Source organism: Natrix helvetica (genome assembly GCF_964273705.1).
Source record: "Natrix helvetica genome assembly, chromosome: W".
Classification (NCBI taxonomy): Eukaryota; Metazoa; Chordata; class Lepidosauria; order Squamata; family Natricidae; genus Natrix; species Natrix helvetica.
Window position 1 is genome coordinate 12,622,396 of NC_138555.1, and position 23,345 is coordinate 12,645,740.

Below are 23,345 nucleotides of genomic sequence, written 5' to 3' on the forward strand. Positions count from 1 at the left end.
GGTGTCAGAGAGACAAAGGTAGGGGCCATTTAACTCCACTTCATTTGAACTTTCCTGAGGCTGGTGATTGGAGCTGCTGGCTACAAGAGTGGAATCAGACAGACAAAGAGGACTAGGTAGTAGCTCTTTAACTCCATTTCATTGAACTTCCCTGAGGCTTGTGTTTCGATCTGTATTCTACAAGGGGGGAGTCAAAGAGACCAAGGCAAGGGCCCTTTAACTCCACTTCATTTGAACTTTCCTGAGGCTGGTGATTGGAGCTGTTTTCTAAAAGGGGGGTGTCATAGAGACAAAGGTAGGCGCCATTTAACTCCACTTCATTTGAACTTTCTTGAGCCTGGTGATTGTAGCTGCTGGCTACAAGAGGGGAGTCAGACAGACAAAGAGGACTACGGAGTAGCCCTTTAACTCCATTTCATTGAACTTCCCTGAGGCTGGTGATTGGAGCTGCTGGCTACAAGAGGGGAGTCAGACAGACAAAGAGGACTAGGTAGTAGCCCTTTAACTCCATTTCATTGACCTTCCCTGAGGCTTGTGATTGGAGCTGTTTTCTAAAAGGGGGGTGTCAGAGAGACAAAGGTAGGGGGCATTTAACTCCATTTCATTGAACTTCCCTGAGGCTGGTGATTGGAGCTGTTTTCTACATGAGGGGAGTCAGAGAGAGAAAGGCAGGGGCCATATAACTCCACTTCATTTGAACTTTCCTGAGGCTGTTGATTGGAGCTGTTTTCTAAAAGGGTGGTGTCATAGAGACAAAGGTAGGGGCCATGTAACTCCACTTCAATTGAACTTTCCTGAGGCTGGTGATTGGAGCTTCTCGCCACAAGGGGGGAGTCAGAGAAACAAAGAGGACTAGGTAGTAGCTCTTTAACTCCATTTCATTGAACTTCCCTGAGGCTTGTGTTTCCCTCTGTATTTTACAAGGGGGGAGTCAAAGAGACCAAGGCAAGGGCCCTTTAACTCCACTTCATTTGAACCTTCCCCGAGGCTGGTGATTGGAGCTGTTTTCTAAAAGGGGGGTGTCATAGAGACAAAGGTAGGCGCCATTTAACTCCACTTCATTTGAACTTTCTTGAGCCTGGTGATTGTAGCTGCTGGCTACAAGAGGGGAGTCAGACAGACAAAGAGGACTACGGAGTAGCCCTTTAACTCCATTTCATTGAACTTCCCTGAGGCTGGTGATTGGAGCTGTTTTCTAAAAGGGTGGTGTCAGTGAGACAAAGGTAGGGGCCATTTAACTCCACTTCATTTGAACTTTCCTGAGGCTGGTGATTGGAGCTGCTGGCTATAAGAGGGGAGTCAGAGAGACAAAGAGGACTAGGTAGTTGCCCTTTAACTCAATTTCATTGAACTTCCCTGAGGCTGGTGATTGGAGCTGTTTTATACATGAGTGGAGTCAGAGAGACAAAGGCAGTGGCCATTTAACTCCACTTCATTTGAACTTTCCTGAAGGTGGTGATTGGAGCTGCTAGCTAAAATGGGGGAAGTCAGAGGGACAAAGAGGACTAGGTAGCAGCCCTTTAACTCCATTTCATTTGAACTTTCCTGAGGCTGGTGATTGGAGCTGCTGGCTACAAGAGGGGAGTCAGACAGACAAAGAGGACTAGGTAGTAGCCCTTTAATTCCATTTCATTGAACTTCCCTGAGGCTTGTGATTGGAGCTGTTTTCTAAAAGGGGGGTGTCAGAGAGACAAAGGTAGGGGCCATTTAACTCCACTTCATTTGAACTTTCTTGAGCCTGGTGATTGGAGCTGCTGGCTATAAGAGGGGATTCAGAGAGACATAGAGGACTAGGTAGTTGCCCTTTAACTCAATTTCATTGAACTTCCCCGAGGCTTGTGTTTCGATCTGTTTTCTACAAGGGGGGAGTCAAAGAGACCAAGGAAGGGGCCCTTTAACTCCACTTCATTTGAACATTCCTGAGGCTGGTGATTGGAGCTGCTGGCTACAAGGGGGGAGTCAGAGAGACAAAGAGGACTAGGTAGTTGCCCTTTAACTCAATTTCGTTGAACTTCCCTGAGGCTGGTGATTGGAGCTGTTTTCTACAGGAGGGGAGTCAGAGAGACAAAGGGAGGGGCCATTTAACTCCACTTCATTTGAACTTTCCTGAGGCTGGTGATTGGAGCTGTTTTCTAAAAGGGGCGTGTCATAGAGACAAAGGCAGGGGCCATTTAACTCCACTTCATTTGAACTTTCCTGAGGCTGGTGATTGGAGCTGTTTTCTAAAAGGGGGGTGTCATAGAGACAAAGGTAGGGGGCATTTAACTCCATTTCATTGAACTTCCCTGAGGCTGGTGATTGGAGCTGTTTTCTACATGAGGGGAGTCAGAGAGAGAAAGGCAGGGGCCATATAACGCCACTTCATTTGAACTTTCCTGAGGCTGTTGATTGGAGCTGTTTTCTAAAAGGGTGGTGTCATAGAGACAAAGGTAGGGGCCATTTAACTCCACTTCATTTGAACTTTCCTGAGGCTGGTGATTGGAGCTGCTGGCTAAAATGGGGGGAGTCAGAGGGACAAAGAGGACTAGGTAGCAGCCCTTTAACTCCATTTCATTGAACTTCCCTGAGGCTTGTGTTTCGATCTGTTTTCTACAAGGGGGGGAGTCAAAGAGACCAAGGCAAGGTCCCTTTAACTCCACTTCATTTGAACTTTCCTGAGGCTGGTGATTGGAGCTGTTTTCTAAAAGGGGGGTGTCAGAGAGACAAAGGTAGGGGCCATTTAACTCCACTTCATTTGAACTTTCCTGAGGCTGGTGATTGGAGCTGCTGGCTACAAGAGTGGAATCAGACAGACAAAGAGGACTAGGTAGTAGCTCTTTAACTCCATTTCATTGAACTTCCCTGAGGCTTGTGTTTCGATCTGTATTCTACAAGGGGGGAGTCAAAGAGACCAAGGCAAGGGCCCTTTAACTCCACTTCATTTGAACTTTCCTGAGGCTGGTGATTGGAGCTGTTTTCTAAAAGGGGGGTGTCATAGAGACAAAGGTAGGCGCCATTTAACTCCACTTCATTTGAACTTTCTTGAGCCTGGTGATTGTAGCTGCTGGCTACAAGAGGGGAGTCAGACAGACAAAGAGGACTACGGAGTAGCCCTTTAACTCCATTTCATTGAACTTCCCTGAGGCTGGTGATTGGAGCTGCTGGCTACAAGAGGGGAGTCAGACAGACAAAGAGGACTAGGTAGTAGCCCTTTAACTCCATTTCATTGACCTTCCCTGAGGCTTGTGATTGGAGCTGTTTTCTAAAAGGGGGGTGTCAGAGAGACAAAGGTAGGGGGCATTTAACTCCATTTCATTGAACTTCCCTGAGGCTGGTGATTGGAGCTGTTTTCTACATGAGGGGAGTCAGAGAGAGAAAGGCAGGGGCCATATAACTCCACTTCATTTGAACTTTCCTGAGGCTGTTGATTGGAGCTGTTTTCTAAAAGGGTGGTGTCATAGAGACAAAGGTAGGGGCCATGTAACTCCACTTCAATTGAACTTTCCTGAGGCTGGTGATTGGAGCTTCTCGCCACAAGGGGGGAGTCAGAGAAACAAAGAGGACTAGGTAGTAGCTCTTTAACTCCATTTCATTGAACTTCCCTGAGGCTTGTGTTTCCCTCTGTATTTTACAAGGGGGGAGTCAAAGAGACCAAGGCAAGGGCCCTTTAACTCCACTTCATTTGAACCTTCCCCGAGGCTGGTGATTGGAGCTGTTTTCTAAAAGGGGGGTGTCATAGAGACAAAGGTAGGCGCCATTTAACTCCACTTCATTTGAACTTTCTTGAGCCTGGTGATTGTAGCTGCTGGCTACAAGAGGGGAGTCAGACAGACAAAGAGGACTACGGAGTAGCCCTTTAACTCCATTTCATTGAACTTCCCTGAGGCTGGTGATTGGAGCTGTTTTCTAAAAGGGTGGTGTCAGTGAGACAAAGGTAGGGGCCATTTAACTCCACTTCATTTGAACTTTCCTGAGGCTGGTGATTGGAGCTGCTGGCTATAAGAGGGGAGTCAGAGAGACAAAGAGGACTAGGTAGTTGCCCTTTAACTCAATTTCATTGAACTTCCCTGAGGCTGGTGATTGGAGCTGTTTTATACATGAGTGGAGTCAGAGAGACAAAGGCAGTGGCCATTTAACTCCACTTCATTTGAACTTTCCTGAAGGTGGTGATTGGAGCTGCTAGCTAAAATGGGGGAAGTCAGAGGGACAAAGAGGACTAGGTAGCAGCCCTTTAACTCCATTTCATTTGAACTTTCCTGAGGCTGGTGATTGGAGCTGCTGGCTACAAGAGGGGAGTCAGACAGACAAAGAGGACTAGGTAGTAGCCCTTTAATTCCATTTCATTGAACTTCCCTGAGGCTTGTGATTGGAGCTGTTTTCTAAAAGGGGGGTGTCAGAGAGACAAAGGTAGGGGCCATTTAACTCCACTTCATTTGAACTTTCTTGAGCCTGGTGATTGGAGCTGCTGGCTATAAGAGGGGATTCAGAGAGACATAGAGGACTAGGTAGTTGCCCTTTAACTCAATTTCATTGAACTTCCCTGAGGCTGGTGATTGGAGCTGTTTTATACATGAGTGGAGTCAGAGAGACAAAGGTAGGGGCCATTTAACTCCACTTCATTTGAACTTTCTTGAGCCTGGTGATTGGAGCTGCTGGCTATAAGAGGGGATTCAGAGAGACAAAGAGGACTAGGTAGTAGCCCTTTAACTCCATTTCATTGAACTTCCCCGAGGCTTGTGTTTCGATCTGTTTTCTACAAGGGGGGAGTCAAAGAGACCAAGGAAGGGGCCCTTTAACTCCACTTCATTTGAACTTTCCTGAGGCTGGTGATTGGAGCTGTTTTCTAAAAGGGGGGTGTCATAGAGACAAAGGTAGGCGCCATTTAACTCCACTTCATTTGAACTTTCTTGAGCCTGGTGATTGTAGCTGCTGGCTACAAGAGGGGAGTCAGAGAGACAAAGGCAGGGGCCATTTAACTCCACTTCATTTGAACTTTCCTGAAGGTGGTGATTGGAGCTGCTAGCTAAAATGGGGGAATTCAGAGGGACAAAGAGGACTAGGTAGCAGCCCTTTAACTCCATTTCATTTGAACTTTCCTGAGGCTGGTGATTGGAGCTGCTGGCTACAAGAGGGGAGTCAGACAGACAAAGAGGACTAGGTAGTAGCCCTTTAACTCCATTTCATTGACCTTCCCTGAGGCTTGTGATTGGAGCTGTTTTCTAAAAGGGGGGTGTCAGAGAGACAAAGGTAGGGGCCATTTAACTCCACTTCATTTGAACTTTCTTGAGCCTGGTGATTGGAGCTGCTGGCTATAAGAGGGGATTCAGAGAGACAAAGAGGACTAGGTAGTTGCCCTTTAACTCAATTTCATTGAACTTCCCTGAGGCTGGTGATTGGAGCTGTTTTATACATGAGTGGAGTCAGAGAGACAAAGGTAGGGGCCATTTAACTCCACTTCATTTGAACTTTCTTGAGCCTGGTGATTGGAGCTGCTGGCTATAAGAGGGGATTCAGAGAGACAAAGAGGACTAGGTAGTAGCCCTTTAACTCCATTTCATTGAACTTCCCCGAGGCTTGTGTTTCGATCTGTTTTCTACAAGGGGGGAGTCAAAGAGACCAAGGAAGGGGCCCTTTAACTCCACTTCATTTGAACATTCCTGAGGATGGTGATTGGAGCTGCTGGCTACAAGGGGGGAGTCAGAGAGACAAAGAGGACTAGGTAGTTGCCCTTTAACTCAATTTCGTTGAACTTCCCTGAGGCTGGTGATTGGAGCTGTTTTCTACAGGAGGGGAGTCAGAGAGACAAAGGGAGGGGCCATTTAACTCCACTTCATTTGAACTTTCCTGAGGCTGGTGATTGGAGCTGTTTTCTAAAAGGGGCGTGTCATAGAGACAAAGGCAGGGGCCATTTAACTCCACTTCATTTGAACTTTCCTGAGGCTGGTGATTGGAGCTGTTTTCTAAAAGGGGGGTGTCATAGAGACAAAGGTAGGGGGCATTTAACTCCATTTCATTGAACTTCCCTGAGGCTGGTGATTGGAGCTGTTTTCTACATGAGGGGAGTCAGAGAGAGAAAGGCAGGGGCCATATAACGCCACTTCATTTGAACTTTCCTGAGGCTGTTGATTGGAGCTGTTTTCTAAAAGGGTGGTGTCATAGAGACAAAGGTGGGGGCCATTTAACTCCACTTCATTTGAACTTTCCTGAGGCTGGTGATTGGAGCTGCTGGCTAAAATGGGGGGAGTCAGAGGGACAAAGAGGACTAGGTAGCAGCCCTTTAACTCCATTTCATTGAACTTCCCTGAGGCTTGTGTTTCGATCTGTTTTCTACAAGGGGGGGAGTCAAAGAGACCAAGGCAAGGTCCCTTTAACTCCACTTCATTTGAACTTTCCTGAGGCTGGTGATTGGAGCTGTTTTCTAAAAGGGGGGTGTCAGAGAGACAAAGGTAGGGGCCATTTAACTCCACTTCATTTGAACTTTCCTGAGGCTGGTGATTGGAGCTGCTGGCTACAAGAGTGGAATCAGACAGACAAAGAGGACTAGGTAGTAGCTCTTTAACTCCATTTCATTGAACTTCCCTGAGGCTTGTGTTTCGATCTGTATTCTACAAGGGGGGAGTCAAAGAGACCAAGGCAAGGGCCCTTTAACTCCACTTCATTTGAACTTTCCTGAGGCTGGTGATTGGAGCTGTTTTCTAAAAGGGGGGTGTCATAGAGACAAAGGTAGGCGCCATTTAACTCCACTTCATTTGAACTTTCTTGAGCCTGGTGATTGTAGCTGCTGGCTACAAGAGGGGAGTCAGACAGACAAAGAGGACTACGGAGTAGCCCTTTAACTCCATTTCATTGAACTTCCCTGAGGCTGGTGATTGGAGCTGCTGGCTACAAGAGGGGAGTCAGACAGACAAAGAGGACTAGGTAGTAGCCCTTTAACTCCATTTCATTGACCTTCCCTGAGGCTTGTGATTGGAGCTGTTTTCTAAAAGGGGGGTGTCAGAGAGACAAAGGTAGGGGCCATTTAACTCCACTTCATTTGAACTTTCTTGAGCCTGGTGATTGGAGCTGCTGGCTATAAGAGGGGATTCAGAGAGACAAAGAGGACTAGGTAGTTGCCCTTTAACTCAATTTCATTGAACTTCCCTGAGGCTGGTGATTGGAGCTGTTTTATACATGAGTGGAGTCAGAGAGACAAAGGTAGGGGCCATTTAACTCCACTTCATTTGAACTTTCTTGAGCCTGGTGATTGGAGCTGCTGGCTATAAGAGGGGATTCAGAGAGACAAAGAGGACTAGGTAGTAGCCCTTTAACTCCATTTCATTGAACTTCCCCGAGGCTTGTGTTTCGATCTGTTTTCTACAAGGGGGGAGTCAAAGAGACCAAGGAAGGGGCCCTTTAACTCCACTTCATTTGAACTTTCCTGAGGCTGGTGATTGGAGCTGCTGGCTACAAGGGGGGAGTCAGAGAGACAAAGAGGACTAGGTAGTTGCCCTTTAACTCAATTTCGTTGAACTTCCCTGAGGCTGGTGATTGGAGCTGTTTTCTACAGGAGGGGAGTCAGAGAGACAAAGGGAGGGGCCATTTAACTCCACTTCATTTGAACTTTCCTGAGGCTGGTGATTGGAGCTGTTTTCTAAAAGGGGCGTGTCATAGAGACAAAGGCAGGGGCCATTTAACTCCACTTCATTTGAACTTTCCTGAGGCTGGTGATTGGAGCTGTTTTCTAAAAGGGGGGTGTCATAGAGACAAAGGTAGGGGGCATTTAACTCCATTTCATTGAACTTCCCTGAGGCTGGTGATTGGAGCTGTTTTCTACATGAGGGGAGTCAGAGAGAGAAAGGCAGGGGCCATATAACTCCACTTCATTTGAACTTTCCTGAGGCTGTTGATTGGAGCTGTTTTCTAAAAGGGTGGTGTCATAGAGACAAAGGTAGGGGCCATTTAACTCCACTTCATTTGAACTTTCCTGAGGCTGGTGATTGGAGCTGCTGGCTAAAATGGGGGGAGTCAGAGGGACAAAGAGGACTAGGTAGCAGCCCTTTAACTCCATTTCATTGAACTTCCCTGAGGCTTGTGTTTCGATCTGTTTTCTACAAGGGGGGGAGTCAAAGAGACCAAGGCAAGGTCCCTTTAACTCCACTTCATTTGAACTTTCCTGAGGCTGGTGATTGGAGCTGTTTTGTAAAATGGGTGTGTCATAGAGACAAAGGTAGGGGCCATGTAACTCCACTTCAATTGAACTTTCCTGAGGCTGGTGATTGGAGCTTCTCGCCACAAGGGGGGAGTCAGAGAAACAAAGAGGACTAGGTAGTAGCTCTTTAACTCCATTTCATTGAACTTCCCTGAGGCTTGTGTTTCCCTCTGTATTTTACAAGGGGGGAGTCAAAGAGACCAAGGCAAGGGCCCTTTAACTCCACTTCATTTGAACCTTCCCCGAGGCTGGTGATTGGAGCTGTTTTCTAAAAGGGGGGTGTCATAGAGACAAAGGTAGGCGCCATTTAACTCCACTTCATTTGAACTTTCTTGAGCCTGGTGATTGTAGCTGCTGGCTACAAGAGGGGAGTCAGACAGACAACGAGGACTACGGAGTAGCCCTTTAACTCCATTTCATTGAACTTCCCTGAGGCTGGTGATTGGAGCTGTTTTCTAAAAGGGTGGTGTCAGTGAGACAAAGGTAGGGGCCATTTAACTCCACTTCATTTGAACTTTCCTGAGGCTGGTGATTGGAGCTGCTGGCTATAAGAGGGGAGTCAGAGAGACAAAGAGGACTAGGTAGTTGCCCTTTAACTCAATTTCATTGAACTTCCCTGAGGCTGGTGATTGGAGCTGTTTTATACATGAGTGGAGTCAGAGAGACAAAGGCAGTGGCCATTTAACTCCACTTCATTTGAACTTTCCTGAAGGTGGTGATTGGAGCTGCTAGCTAAAATGGGGGAAGTCAGAGGGACAAAGAGGACTAGGTAGCAGCCCTTTAACTCCATTTCATTTGAACTTTCCTGAGGCTGGTGATTGGAGCTGCTGGCTACAAGAGGGGAGTCAGACAGACAAAGAGGACTAGGTAGTAGCCCTTTAATTCCATTTCATTGAACTTCCCTGAGGCTTGTGATTGGAGCTGTTTTCTAAAAGGGGGGTGTCAGAGAGACAAAGGTAGGGGCCATTTAACTCCACTTCATTTGAACTTTCTTGAGCCTGGTGATTGGAGCTGCTGGCTATAAGAGGGGATTCAGAGAGACATAGAGGACTAGGTAGTTGCCCTTTAACTCAATTTCATTGAACTTCCCTGAGGCTGGTGATTGGAGCTGTTTTATACATGAGTGGAGTCAGAGAGACAAAGGTAGGGGCCATTTAACTCCACTTCATTTGAACTTTCTTGAGCCTGGTGATTGGAGCTGCTGGCTATAAGAGGGGATTCAGAGAGACAAAGAGGACTAGGTAGTAGCCCTTTAACTCCATTTCATTGAACTTCCCCGAGGCTTGTGTTTCGATCTGTTTTCTACAAGGGGGGAGTCAAAGAGACCAAGGAAGGGGCCCTTTAACTCCACTTCATTTGAACTTTCCTGAGGCTGGTGATTGGAGCTGCTGGCTACAAGGGGGGAGTCAGAGAGACAAAGAGGACTAGGTAGTTGCCCTTTAACTCAATTTCGTTGAACTTCCCTGAGGCTCGTGATTGGAGCTGTTTTCTACAGGAGGGGAGTCAAAGAGACAAAGGGAGGGGCCATTTAACTCAACTTCATTTGAACTTTCCTGAGGCTGGTGATTGGAGCTGTTTTCTAAAAGGGGGGTGTCATAGAGACAAAGGCAGGGGCCATTTAACTCCACTTCATTTGAACTTTCCTGAGGCTGGTGATTGGAGCTGTTTTCTAAAAGGGGGGTGTCATAGAGACAAAGGTAGGGGGCATTTAACTCCATTTCATTGAACTTCCCAGAGGCTGGTGATTGGAGCTGTTTTCTACATGAGGGGAGTCAGAGAGAGAAAGGCAGGGGCCATATAACTCCACTTCATTTGAACTTTCCTGAGGCTGTTGATTGGAGCTGTTTTCTAAAAGGGTGGTGTCATAGAGACAAAGGTAGGGGCCATTTAACTCCACTTCATTTGAACTTTCCTGAGGCTGGTGATTGGAGCTGCTGGCTAAAATGGGGGGAGTCAGAGGGACAAAGAGGACTAGGTAGCAGCCCTTTAACTCCATTTCATTGAACTTCCCTGAGGCTTGTGTTTCGATCTGTTTTCTACAATGGGGGGAGTCAAAGAGACCAAGGCAAGGGCCCTTTAACTCCACTTCATTTGAACTTTCCTGAGGCTGGTGATTGGAGCTGTTTTGTACAAGGGGGGTGTCATAGAGACAAAGGTAGGGGCCATTTAACTCCACTTCAATTGAACTTTCCTGAGGCTGGTGATTGGAGCTGCTGGCCATAAGGGGGGAGTCAGAGAAACAAAGAGGACTAAATAGTAGCTCTTTAACTCCATTTCATTGAACTTCCCTGAGGCTTGTGTTTCGATCTGTATTCTACAAGGGGGGAGTCAAAGAGACCAAGGCAAGGGCACTTTAACTCCACTTCATTTGAACTTTCCTGAGGCTGGTGATTGGAGCTGATGGCTACAAGAGGGGAGTCAGAGAGACAAAGAGGACTAGTTAGTTGCCCTTTAACTCAATTTCATTTGAACTTTCCTGAGGCTGGTGATTGGAGCTGATGGCTACAAGAGGGGAGTCAGAGAGACAAAGAGGACTACTTAGTTGCCCTTTAACTCAATTTCATTTGAACTTCCCTGAGGCTGGTGATTGGAGCTGTTTTATACATGAGTGGAGTCAGAGAGACAAAGGTAGGGGCCATTAAACTCCACTTCATTTGAACTTTCCTGAGGCTGGTGATTGGAGCTGTTTTCTAAAAGGGGGGTGTCATAGAGACAAAGGTACGGGGCATTTAACTCCACTTCATTTGAACTTTCCTGAGGCTGGTGATTGGAGCTATTTTCTAAAAGGGGGGACTCAGAGAGATAAACTGGACTAGGTATTAGCCCTTTAACTCCATTTGATTGAACTTCCCTGAGGTTGGTGATTGGAGCTGTTTTCTACATGAGGGGAGTCAGAGAGACCAAGGCAAGGGCCCTTTAACTCCACTTCATTTGAACTTTCCTGAGGCTGGTGATTGGAGCTGTTTTCTAAAAGGGGGGTGTCATAGAGACAAAGGTAGGGGCCATTTAACTCCACTTCATTTGAACTTTCCTGAGGCTGGAGATTGGAGTTGCTGGGTACTAGGGGGGAGTCAGAGCGACAAAGGTAGTAGCCCTTGAACTCCACTTCATTTGAACTTTCTTGAGGCTGGAGATTGGAGCTGCTGGCTACAAGAGGGGAGTCAGACAGACAAAGAGGACTAGGTAGTAGCCCTTTAACTCCATTTCATTGAACTTCCCTGAGGCTGGTGATTGGAGCTGTTTTCTAAAAGGGGGGTGTCAGAGAGACAAAGGTAGGGGCCATTTAACTCCACTTCATTTGAACTTCCCTGAGGCTGGTGATTGGAGCTGTTTTATACATGAGTGGAGTCAGAGAGACAAAGGCAGGGGCCATTTAACTCCACTTCATTTGAACTTTCCTGAAGCTGGTGATTGAAGCTGTTTTCTAAAGGGGGGGGGGGGTGTCATAGAGACAAAGGTAGGGGCCATTTAACTCCACTTCATTTGAACTTTCCTGAGGCTGGTGATTGGAGCTGCTAGCTAAAATGGGGGAAGTCAGAGGGACAAAGAGGATTAGGTAGCAGCCCTTTAACTCCATTTCATTTGAACTTTCCTGAGGCTGGTGATTGGAGCTGCTGGCTACAAGAGGGGAGTCAGACAGACAAAGAGGACTACGTAGTAGCCCTTTAACTCCATTTCATTGAACTTCCCTGAGGCTGGTGATTGGAGCTGTTTTCTAAAAGGGGGGTGTCAGAGAGACAAAGGTAGGGGCCATTTAACTCCACTTCATTTGAACTTTCCTGAGGCTGGTGATTGGAGCTGCTGGCTATAAGAGGGGAGTCAGAGAGACAAAGAGGACTAGGTAGTTGCCCTTTATCTCAATTTCATTGAACTTCCCAGAGGCTGGAGATTGGAGTTGCTGGCTACAAGGGGGGAGTCAGAGCGACAAAGGTAGTAGCCCTTGAACTCCACTTCATTTGAACTTTCTTGAGGCTGGAGATTGGAGCTGCTGACTGCAAGAGGGGAGTCAGACAGACAAAGAGGACTAGGTAGTATCCCTTTAACTTTAATTCATTGAACTTCCGTGAGGCTGGTGATTGGAGCTGTTTTCTAAAACGGGGGTGTCATAGAGACAAAGGTAGGCGCCATTTAACTCCACTTCATTTGAACTTTCCTGAGGCTGGTGATTGGAGCTGATGGCTACAAGAGGGGAGTCAGAGAGACAAAGAGGACTAGTTAGTTGCCCTTTAACTCAATTTCATTTGAACTTCCCTGAGGCTGGTGATTGGAGCTGTTTTATACATGAGTGGAGTCAGAGAGACAAAGGTAGGGGCCATTAAACTCCACTTCATTTGAACTTTCCTGAGGCTGGTGATTGGAGCTGTTTTCTAAAAGGGGGGTGTCATAGAGACAAAGGTACGGGGCATTTAACTCCACTTCATTTGAACTTTCCTGAGGCTGGTGATTGGAGCTATTTTCTAAAAGGGGGGACTCAGAGAGATAAACTGGACTAGGTATTAGCCCTTTAACTCCATTTGATTGAACTTCCCTGAGGTTGGTGATTGGAGCTGTTTTCTACATGAGGGGAGTCAGAGAGACCAAGGCAAGGGCCCTTTAACTCCACTTCATTTGAACTTTCCTGAGGCTGGTGATTGGAGCTGTTTTCTAAAAGGGGGGTGTCATAGAGACAAAGGTAGTTGCCCTTTAACTCAATTTCATTGAACTTCCCTGAGGCTGGTGATTGGAGCTGTTTTATACATGAGTGGAGTCAGAGAGACAAAGGCAGTGGCCATTTAACTCCACTTCATTTGAACTTTCCTGAAGGTGGTGATTGGAGCTGCTAGCTAAAATGGGGGAAGTCAGAGGGACAAAGAGGACTAGGTAGCAGCCCTTTAACTCCATTTCATTTGAACTTTCCTGAGGCTGGTGATTGGAGCTGCTGGCTACAAGAGGGGAGTCAGACAGACAAAGAGGACTAGGTAGTAGCCCTTTAATTCCATTTCATTGAACTTCCCTGAGGCTTGTGATTGGAGCTGTTTTCTAAAAGGGGGGTGTCAGAGAGACAAAGGTAGGGGCCATTTAACTCCACTTCATTTGAACTTTCTTGAGCCTGGTGATTGGAGCTGCTGGCTATAAGAGGGGATTCAGAGAGACATAGAGGACTAGGTAGTTGCCCTTTAACTCAATTTCATTGAACTTCCCTGAGGCTGGTGATTGGAGCTGTTTTATACATGAGTGGAGTCAGAGAGACAAAGGTAGGGGCCATTTAACTCCACTTCATTTGAACTTTCTTGAGCCTGGTGATTGGAGCTGCTGGCTATAAGAGGGGATTCAGAGAGACAAAGAGGACTAGGTAGTAGCCCTTTAACTCCATTTCATTGAACTTCCCCGAGGCTTGTGTTTCGATCTGTTTTCTACAAGGGGGGAGTCAAAGAGACCAAGGAAGGGGCCCTTTAACTCCACTTCATTTGAACTTTCCTGAGGCTGGTGATTGGAGCTGCTGGCTACAAGGGGGGAGTCAGAGAGACAAAGAGGACTAGGTAGTTGCCCTTTAACTCAATTTCGTTGAACTTCCCTGAGGCTCGTGATTGGAGCTGTTTTCTACAGGAGGGGAGTCAAAGAGACAAAGGGAGGGGCCATTTAACTCAACTTCATTTGAACTTTCCTGAGGCTGGTGATTGGAGCTGTTTTCTAAAAGGGGGGTGTCATAGAGACAAAGGCAGGGGCCATTTAACTCCACTTCATTTGAACTTTCCTGAGGCTGGTGATTGGAGCTGTTTTCTAAAAGGGGGGTGTCATAGAGACAAAGGTAGGGGGCATTTAACTCCATTTCATTGAACTTCCCAGAGGCTGGTGATTGGAGCTGTTTTCTACATGAGGGGAGTCAGAGAGAGAAAGGCAGGGGCCATATAACTCCACTTCATTTGAACTTTCCTGAGGCTGTTGATTGGAGCTGTTTTCTAAAAGGGTGGTGTCATAGAGACAAAGGTAGGGGCCATTTAACTCCACTTCATTTGAACTTTCCTGAGGCTGGTGATTGGAGCTGCTGGCTAAAATGGGGGGAGTCAGAGGGACAAAGAGGACTAGGTAGCAGCCCTTTAACTCCATTTCATTGAACTTCCCTGAGGCTTGTGTTTCGATCTGTTTTCTACAATGGGGGGAGTCAAAGAGACCAAGGCAAGGGCCCTTTAACTCCACTTCATTTGAACTTTCCTGAGGCTGGTGATTGGAGCTGTTTTGTAAAATGGGGGTGTCATAGAGACAAAGGTAGGGGCCATTTAACTCCACTTCAATTGAACTTTCCTGAGGCTGGTGATTGGAGCTTCTGGCCACAAGGGGGGAGTCAGAGAAACAAAGAGGACTAGGTAGTAGCTCTTTAACTCCATTTCACTGAACTTCCCTGAGGCTTGTGTTTCGATCTGTATTCTACATGGGGGGAGTCAAAGAGACCAAGGCAAGGGCCCTTTAACTCCACTTCATTTGAACTTTCCTGAGGCTGGAGATTGGAGTTGCTGTCTACAAGGGGGGAGTCAGACAGACAAAGAGGACTAGGTAGTAGCCCTTTAACTCCACTTCATTTGAACTTTCTTGAGGCTGGAGATTGGAGCTGCTGGCTACAAGAGTGGAGTCAGACAGACAAAGAGGACTAGGTAGTAGCCCTTTAACTTTAATTCATTGAACTTCCCTGAGGCTGGTGATTGGAGCTGTTTTCTAAAAGGGGGGTGTCATAGAGACCAAGGCAAGGGCCCTTTAATTCCACTTCATTTGAACTTTCCTGAGGCTGGTGATTGGAGCTGTTTTGTACAAGGGGGGTGTCATAGAGACAAAGGTAGGGGCCATTTAACTCCACTTCAATTGAACTTTCCTGAGGCTGGTGATTGGAGCTGCTGGCCATAAGGGGGGAGTCAGAGAAACAAAGAGGACTAAATAGTAGCTCTTTAACTCCATTTCATTGAACTTCCCTGAGGCTTGTGTTTCGATCTGTATTCTACAAGGGGGGAGTCAAAGAGACCAAGGCAAGGGCACTTTAACTCCACTTCATTTGAACTTTCCTGAGGCTGGTGATTGGAGCTGATGGCTACAAGAGGGGAGTCAGAGAGACAAAGAGGACTAGTTAGTTGCCCTTTAACTCAATTTCATTTGAACTTTCCTGAGGCTGGTGATTGGAGCTGATGGCTACAAGAGGGGAGTCAGAGAGACAAAGAGGACTACTTAGTTGCCCTTTAACTCAATTTCATTTGAACTTCCCTGAGGCTGGTGATTGGAGCTGTTTTATACATGAGTGGAGTCAGAGAGACAAAGGTAGGGGCCATTAAACTCCACTTCATTTGAACTTTCCTGAGGCTGGTGATTGGAGCTGTTTTCTAAAAGGGGGGTGTCATAGAGACAAAGGTACGGGGCATTTAACTCCACTTCATTTGAACTTTCCTGAGGCTGGTGATTGGAGCTATTTTCTAAAAGGGGGGACTCAGAGAGATAAACTGGACTAGGTATTAGCCCTTTAACTCCATTTGATTGAACTTCCCTGAGGTTGGTGATTGGAGCTGTTTTCTACATGAGGGGAGTCAGAGAGACCAAGGCAAGGGCCCTTTAACTCCACTTCATTTGAACTTTCCTGAGGCTGGTGATTGGAGCTGTTTTCTAAAAGGGGGGTGTCATAGAGACAAAGGTAGGGGCCATTTAACTCCACTTCATTTGAACTTTCCTGAGGCTGGAGATTGGAGTTGCTGGGTACTAGGGGGGAGTCAGAGCGACAAAGGTAGTAGCCCTTGAACTCCACTTCATTTGAACTTTCTTGAGGCTGGAGATTGGAGCTGCTGGCTACAAGAGGGGAGTCAGACAGACAAAGAGGACTAGGTAGTAGCCCTTTAACTCCATTTCATTGAACTTCCCTGAGGCTGGTGATTGGAGCTGTTTTCTAAAAGGGGGGTGTCAGAGAGACAAAGGTAGGGGCCATTTAACTCCACTTCATTTGAACTTCCCTGAGGCTGGTGATTGGAGCTGTTTTATACATGAGTGGAGTCAGAGAGACAAAGGCAGGGGCCATTTAACTCCACTTCATTTGAACTTTCCTGAAGCTGGTGATTGAAGCTGTTTTCTAAAGGGGGGGGGGGTGTCATAGAGACAAAGGTAGGGGCCATTTAACTCCACTTCATTTGAACTTTCCTGAGGCTGGTGATTGGAGCTGCTAGCTAAAATGGGGGAAGTCAGAGGGACAAAGAGGATTAGGTAGCAGCCCTTTAACTCCATTTCATTTGAACTTTCCTGAGGCTGGTGATTGGAGCTGCTGGCTACAAGAGGGGAGTCAGACAGACAAAGAGGACTACGTAGTAGCCCTTTAACTCCATTTCATTGAACTTCCCTGAGGCTGGTGATTGGAGCTGTTTTCTAAAAGGGGGGTGTCAGAGAGACAAAGGTAGGGGCCATTTAACTCCACTTCATTTGAACTTTCCTGAGGCTGGTGATTGGAGCTGCTGGCTATAAGAGGGGAGTCAGAGAGACAAAGAGGACTAGGTAGTTGCCCTTTATCTCAATTTCATTGAACTTCCCAGAGGCTGGAGATTGGAGTTGCTGGCTACAAGGGGGGAGTCAGAGCGACAAAGGTAGTAGCCCTTGAACTCCACTTCATTTGAACTTTCTTGAGGCTGGAGATTGGAGCTGCTGGCTGCAAGAGGGGAGTCAGACAGACAAAGAGGACTAGGTAGTATCCCTTTAACTTTAATTCATTGAACTTCCGTGAGGCTGGTGATTGGAGCTGTTTTCTAAAACGGGGGTGTCATAGAGACAAAGGTAGGCGCCATTTAACTCCACTTCATTTGAACTTTCCTGAGGCTGGTGATTGGAGCTGATGGCTACAAGAGGGGAGTCAGAGAGACAAAGAGGACTAGTTAGTTGCCCTTTAACTCAATTTCATTTGAACTTCCCTGAGGCTGGTGATTGGAGCTGTTTTATACATGAGTGGAGTCAGAGAGACAAAGGTAGGGGCCATTAAACTCCACTTCATTTGAACTTTCCTGAGGCTGGTGATTGGAGCTGTTTTCTAAAAGGGGGGTGTCATAGAGACAAAGGTACGGGGCATTTAACTCCACTTCATTTGAACTTTCCTGAGGCTGGTGATTGGAGCTATTTTCTAAAAGGGGGGACTCAGAGAGATAAACTGGACTAGGTATTAGCCCTTTAACTCCATTTGATTGAACTTCCCTGAGGTTGGTGATTGGAGCTGTTTTCTACATGAGGGGAGTCAGAGAGACCAAGGCAAGGGCCCTTTAACTCCACTTCATTTGAACTTTCCTGAGGCTGGTGATTGGAGCTGTTTTCTAAAAGGGGGGTGTCATAGAGACAAAGGTAGGGGCCATTTAACTCCACTTCATTTGAACTTTCCTGAGGCTGGAGATTGGAGTTGCTGGCTACAAGGGGGGAGTCAGAGCGACAAAGGTAGTAGCCCTTGAACTCCACTACATTTGAACTTTCTTGAGGCTGGAGATTGGAGCTGCTGGCTACAAGAGGGGAGTCAGACAGACAAAGAGGACTAGGTAGTATCCCTTTAACTTTAATTCATTGAACTTCCCTGAGGCTGGTGATTGGAGCTGTTTTCTAAAAGGGGGGTGTCATAGAGACAAAGGTAGGGGCCATTTAACTCCACTTCATTTGAACTTTCCTGAGGCTGGAGATTGGAGTTGCTGGGTACTAGGGGGGAGTCAGAGCGACAAAGGTAGTAGCCCTTGAACTCCACTTCATTTGAACTTTCTTGAGGCTGGAGATTGGAGCTGCTGGCTACAAGAGGGGAGTCAGACAGACAAAGAGGACTAGGTAGTAGCCCTTTAACTCCATTTCATTGAACTTCCCTGAGGCTGGTGATTGGAGCTGTTTTCTAAAATGGGGGTGTCAGAGAGACAAAGGTAGGGGCCATTTAACTCCACTTCATTTGAACTTCCCTGAGGCTGGTGATTGGAGCTGTTTTATACATGAGTGGAATCAGAGAGACAAAGGCAGGGGCCATTTAACTCCACTTCATTTGAACTTTCCTGAAGCTGGTGATTGAAGCTGTTTTCTAAAGGGGGTGTGTGTCATAGAGACAAAGGTAGGGGCCATTTAACTCCACTTCATTTGAACTTTCCTGAGGCTGGTGATTGGAGCTGCTAGCTAAAATGGGGGGAGTCAGAGGGCCAAAGAGGACTAGGTAGCAGCCCTTTTACTCCATTTCATTGAACTTCCCCGAGGCTTGTGTTTCGATCTGGTTTCTACAGGGGGGGTGTCAGAGAGACAAAGGTAGGGGCCATTTAATTCCACTTCATTTGAACTTTCCTGAGGCTGGTGATTGGAGCTGCTGGCTATAAGAGGGGAGTCAGAGAGACAAAGAGGACTAGGTAGTTGCCCTTTAACTCAATTTCATTGAACTTCCCTGAGGCTGGAGATTGGAGTTGCTGGCTACAAGGGGGGAGTCAGAGCGACAAATGTAGTAGCCCTTGAACTCCACTTCATTTGAACTTTCTTGAGGCTGGAGATTGGAGCTGCTGGCTGCAAGAGGGGAGTCAGACAGACAAAGAGGACTAGGTAGTATCCCTTTAACTTTAATTCATTGAACTTCCGTGAGGCTGGTGATTGGAGCTGTTTTCTAAAACGGGGGTGTCATAGAGATAAAGGTAGGGGCCATTTAATTCCACTTCATTTGAACTTTCCTGAGGCTGGTGATTGGAGCTGCTGGCTATAAGAGGGGAGTCAGAGAGACAAAGAGGACTAGGTAGTTGCCCTTTAACTCAATTTCATTTGAACTTCCCTGAGGCTGGTGATTGGAGCTGTTTTATACATGAGTGGAGTCAGAGAGACAAAGGTAGGGGCCATTAAACTCCACTTCATTTGAACTTTCCTGAGGCTGGTGATTGGAGCTGTTTTCTAAAAGGGGGGTGTCATAGAGACAAAGGTACGGGGCATTTAACTCCACTTCATTTGAACTTTCCTGAGGCTGGTGATTGGAGCTATTTTCTAAAAGGGGGGACTCAGAGAGATAAACTGGACTAGGTATTAGCCCTTTAACTCCATTTGATTGAACTTCCCTGAGGTTGGTGATTGGAGCTGTTTTCTACATGAGGGGAGTCAGAGAGACCAAGGCAAGGGCCCTTTAACTCCACTTCATTTGAACTTTCCTGAGGCTGGTGATTGGAGCTGTTTTCTAAAAGGGGGGTGTCATAGAGACAAAGGTAGGGGCCATTTAACTCCACTTCATTTGAACTTTCCTGAGGCTGGAGATTGGAGTTGCTGGCTACAAGGGGGGAGTCAGAGCGACAAAGGTAGTAGCCCTTGAACTCCACTACATTTGAACTTTCTTGAGGCTGGAGATTGGAGCTGCTGGCTACAAGAGGGGAGTCAGACAGACAAAGAGGACTAGGTAGTATCCCTTTAACTTTAATTCATTGAACTTCCCTGAGGCTGGTGATTGGAGCTGTTTTCTAAAAGGGGGGTGTCATAGAGACAAAGGTAGGGGCCATTTAACTCCACTTCATTTGAACTTTCCTGAGGCTGGAGATTGGAGTTGCTGGGTACTAGGGGGGAGTCAGAGCGACAAAGGTAGTAGCCCTTGAACTCCACTTCATTTGAACTTTCTTGAGGCTGGAGATTGGAGCTGCTGGCTACAAGAGGGGAGTCAGACAGACAAAGAGGACTAGGTAGTAGCCCTTTAACTCCATTTCATTGAACTTCCCTGAGGCTGGTGATTGGAGCTGTTTTCTAAAATGGGGGTGTCAGAGAGACAAAGGTAGGGGCCATTTAACTCCACTTCATTTGAACTTCCCTGAGGCTGGTGATTGGAGCTGTTTTATACATGAGTGGAATCAGAGAGACAAAGGCAGGGGCCATTTAACTCCACTTCATTTGAACTTTCCTGAAGCTGGTGATTGAAGCTGTTTTCTAAAGGGGGTGTGTGTCATAGAGACAAAGGTAGGGGCCATTTAACTCCACTTCATTTGAACTTTCCTGAGGCTGGTGATTGGAGCTGCTAGCTAAAATGGGGGGAGTCAGAGGGCCAAAGAGGACTAGGTAGCAGCCCTTTTACTCCATTTCATTGAACTTCCCCGAGGCTTGTGTTTCGATCTGGTTTCTACAGGGGGGGTGTCAGAGAGACAAAGGTAGGGGCCATTTAATTCCACTTCATTTGAACTTTCCTGAGGCTGGTGATTGGAGCTGCTGGCTATAAGAGGGGAGTCAGAGAGACAAAGAGGACTAGGTAGTTGCCCTTTAACTCAATTTCATTGAACTTCCCTGAGGCTGGAGATTGGAGTTGCTGGCTACAAGGGGGGAGTCAGAGCGACAAATGTAGTAGCCCTTGAACTCCACTTCATTTGAACTTTCTTGAGGCTGGAGATTGGAGCTGCTGGCTGCAAGAGGGGAGTCAGACAGACAAAGAGGACTAGGTAGTATCCCTTTAACTTTAATTCATTGAACTTCCGTGAGGCTGGTGATTGGAGCTGTTTTCTAAAACGGGGGTGTCATAGAGATAAAGGTAGGCGCCATTTAACTCCACTTCATTTGAACTTTCCTGAGGCTGGTGATTGGAGCTGATGGCTACAAGAGGGGAGTCAGAGAGACAAAGAGGACTAGTTAGTTGCCCTTTAACTCAATTTCATTTGAACTTTCCTGAGGCTGGTGATTGGAGCTGATGGCTACAAGAGGGGAGTCAGAGAGACAAAGAGGACTACTTAGTTGCCCTTTAACTCAATTTCATTTGAACTTCCCTGAGGCTGGTGATTGGAGCTGTTTTATACATGAGTGGAGTCAGAGAGACAAAGGTAGGGGCCATTAAACTCCACTTCATTTGAACTTTCCTGAGGCTGGTGATTGGAGCTGTTTTCTAAAAGGGGGGTGTCATAGAGACAAAGGTACGGGGCATTTAACTCCACTTCATTTGAACTTTCCTGAGGCTGGTGATTGGAGCTATTTTCTAAAAGGGGGGACTCAGAGAGATAAACTGGACTAGGTATTAGCCCTTTAACTCCATTTGATTGAACTTCCCTGAGGTTGGTGATTGGAGCTGTTTTCTACATGAGGGGAGTCAGAGAGACCAAGGCAAGGGCCCTTTAACTCCACTTCATTTGAACTTTCCTGAGGCTGGTGATTGGAGCTGTTTTCTAAAAGGGGGGTGTCATAGAGACAAAGGTAGGGGCCATTTAACTCCACTTCATTTGAACTTTCCTGAGGCTGGAGATTGGAGTTGCTGGCTACAAGGGGGGAGTCAGAGCGACAAAGGTAGTAGCCCTTGAACTCCACTTCATTTGAACTTTCTTGAGGCTGGAGATTGGAGCTGCTGGCTACAAGAGGGGAGTCAGACAGACAAAGAGGACTAGGTAGTATCCCTTTAACTTTAATTCATTGAACTTCCCTGAGGCTGGTGATTGGAGCTGTTTTCTAAAAGGGGGGTGTCATAGAGACAAAGGTAGGCGCCCTTTAACTCCACTTCATTTGAACTTTCCTGAGGCTGGTGATTGGAGCTGATGGCTACAAGAGGGGAGTCAGAGAGACAAAGAGGACTAGGTAGTTCCCCTTTAACTCAATTTCATTGAACTTCCCTGAGGCTGGTGATTGGAGCTGTTTTATACATGAGTGGAGTCAGAGAGACAAAGGCAGGGGCCATTTAACTCCACTTCATTTGAACTTTCCTGAAGCTGGTGATTGGAGCTGTTTTCTAAAGGGGGGGTGTCATAGAGACAAAGGTAGGGGCCATTTAACTCCACTTCATTTGAACTTTCCTGAGGCTGGTGATTGGAGCTGCTGGCTAAAAGAGGGGAGTCAGAGAGACAAAGAGGACTAGGTAGTAGCCCTTTAACTCCATTTCATTGAACTTCCCTGAGGCTGGTGATTGGAGCTGCTGGCTACAAGAGGGGAGTCAGACAGACAAAGTGTTAGGGTTCTAAATACCATGCAGAAATAAATCATTGTCCAAGGCAAAACATCCTTAAAGGTGCAATTTATTCCGCAGGCATGTTAGTACGGCTATGGAAATTTCAACTCTGAATTACATCCTGTAAGTTCACCTAGTTGAAAATTCATGATCTCTCCCCACACCCACAAATCCATCACATGTTCCAATCATCATCTTCCACGCTGGCATGTACACCCATCTTCTTCCGGCCAGGTGTCGAGGTGCTGAGACAAAAGATGACCTTGGCTTCTACAAAAGAATGTCAACAATCCATTCTACAATCCTACTCCTTTCTATTCCCCCCTCCCAACTACTACACTATTGAAACAGCATAGAAAATTATAAGAAAGTGTGGCAGGCCAAAGATCCTAAAAAGAACATAACTACAGGCCTGACAGGCGGCCTCTCCTCAAAAGAAAAACGTTTCCTGCAAAGAGAATAACATAAGAGTTAACATAACAAAATTAACCACCTCTTCTCCACCCAGGGGAACCCCTTGACTTCTCGGGAAACTTCCCATTCAACTGCTTTACTAACTTCTCCACTTTTAGGTTCCCACTGTTTACCCAATTAGCTTCAGACCAAGGGTAACCCTTCCAATGCACTAAGTACTGTAAGCAACCCCTATTCAGCCTGAAATCTACAATTTTTTCCACCTCAGATTGTGTTTCCCCTTCCATCACTACAGGAGGAGATTGACCTTGGGTGGATGCTCTTCTGTTAGACCCAATTACTGGTTTCAACAAGCTACAATGAAATTCTGGGTCAATTTCCCCTAGACTTCTGGGTAGACTGAGTTGAACTGTAACTGAGTTAACTATCTTCACTATTGGGAATGGACCTAGAAATTTTGGACCCAATTCCTTGCTAAGCATTTCTAATCTTATGTATTTGGTCGATACAAAAACATTGTCCCCCACACGGTAGGGGTTTTGGAGCGAGCGATGTTGATCATCTTGCTTCTGGTAGGCTTCTGCCGCAACTGCTAGAGCCTTCTTCGTATTCTCCCATCCTTTCTTTAATGTGTCCATCCATTCACTCAAAGACATGAAAGAAGGAGGTTCTCTAGGCAACTCAGGCATGGTAATAACTTCCATGCCACTGGTAATCTGGAAACCCGCTAATCCTCTGCTGCTGTGGATCGCATCGTTGTACGCCACTTCGGCGAAGGGTAGCAAGTCCGACCAGTTGTCGTGCTGATAGTCCACATAAAACCGGATGTATTGTTCCACCACCGCATTGACTCCCTCTGCTGCACCGTTCATGCTGGGACGAACCTCTGAGCTC